This window comes from Macadamia integrifolia, chromosome 2 (genome assembly GCF_013358625.1).
Source record: "Macadamia integrifolia cultivar HAES 741 chromosome 2, SCU_Mint_v3, whole genome shotgun sequence".
Taxonomy (NCBI): Eukaryota; Viridiplantae; Streptophyta; class Magnoliopsida; order Proteales; family Proteaceae; genus Macadamia; species Macadamia integrifolia.
In genome coordinates this window covers 12084076-12086048 of record NC_056558.1, presented here as the reverse complement: position 1 = coordinate 12086048, position 1973 = coordinate 12084076, and positions in this window count along the sequence as shown.

Genomic DNA, 1973 nt, shown 5'->3' with positions numbered 1-1973 from the left:
TTACTATAAGGATCATTTAAGAGAATATTTAAAGCATTAAACCAATACAAACTAGAACCAATAGCCCATTAAAAGAGATTATATAGAATTAATCAGGTTACGTTTACCACACGTGAGTTGAATAGTGAGAAATACACTGAAACCCAACAACCCAAGATCAAAGTATTAAAATTGAGGTAGGGACATGAAAATCTTTGCTAATTTCATCATATCTATACCTTTTCCATGACGACACTCATTCAAGAGGTGTAATTATCAGAAGCAACCAGTGAGGTAAATTTCTGTGAATCTTATCACAATTGATTAAAAAAATAATAGATTCTCCTGAAAAATTATAGAACGAATTTTATATAGCATGATTTTTTTATTCAGCCATGAAACTAGATTTTACAATTTTTCAATTAAAATAGAAAATATAGTCATGAACCTTTGCCTTTTTATTTTATTTTTTTCATTAGAAGATTAGAATAATATTAAAGAGAAAAATCAAAAGAAAGTGTACATCAAATAAAGAGTCACTAAATACACAACGATTAAGAGCCCCCCCCCTGCCTTCAACATTACCATCAGCAGGGGCCCTCAACCATTATCTATAAAAATGAAAATCTTGGTCTAGTCATTACGTCAGCCTCTAACTCCCTCATGAACCTCTGCCACTTAAGCCCTTTGATAATTCAATTAAGAAATATGAATTAGAATCCAAATCTTCTCAATGATTTTTGGAATGCATGGCTTACCTTTTATTTATATATATATAGTGAGCATTTTCTTATTTTGCATGGGGTACTTACTTAAATCATTGTTTCATGCATCAACCACTACGTCTTATTTGGTGGCTCAATCCCATCGGTAGTGACATCATGAGCACAGCTATAAGTTATTGATAGCGAAAAATAGAGAGAATGATGGTTTGCTCACCACAAACTAGACAAACATAGAAGACAAATTTAGTTAAAATACAACCACCACATTAATTTCTTTAGCCAACACTTCAGCTCTAAAGTTGATTAATAGAAGGGTGTAGACTTGTAGACCATAAAAAATTATACCAACTCATGATTTGCATGGTAAGAACGACTCTCTATTTAGCTTTCTCAATGGATTTAAAGCCATTTTCTGATTGATCACCAGAGGGATATTCCATCTTATCATATCCGAATCTAAATACCTTTACTAGTTTGTCAAAGCAACCATTTCTTTTCTACAAAAGAATTATAAAATTAAATATAATGCATTGAATACAATATATGTGTAGGAAAAACTATCGATGATCTCAGTTTACTATCGTCCTCTCATTTAGTTTTTTTATTATTATTCTCTACACCGTTATTGGGATATCGTGGTAGATTTCCTCCTCGACCCCACAATAGCATCATAAGTAACCCTTCCCCATATGCATAATATATATAAAACATTATTTGCTAATCTATTATTATTTTAAGTAGGTAAATGGGTAAGGTGGGAAAACTTTGCAGCCCTAATCTCTATACAAAATTCTTGTTTTGTGCCTTAATGTCAGCTACCTTATGGTTTTGAACATTATCTTTTTCTAGATCTCCGTTATGTTTGTAATTAAATTCCTTCGTACATCTAATATACTATTGCTTCCACTTTGTGAGGAAGTGACATAATCATGGGATAATTTAAGGCTAGATCAAATAATTCATCAGTCATAATGAAAAAATAAAAAATCAGTCCACTAACCTTATAACCAATTGGAAATCTAATATACAATCATTTTAGTCTTTGAGTTTTAAATGCGGTTATTTTTTCATTGGCTAATTCTACTTGGACATTTTTTTGTGATCTACCACTAGTTTGAGCCCCATTTAACCTAGCCTTCCATCAAGACTTATATAGTTGAGAGGGAGGTATGGGACGGCTAGAACTATTCCCTAGATGTCCAATGGTCAACACAACACATCTAAGTATGCCCACCCATCTGGAAACCCAGACAGATTTTTTTTTTTTTT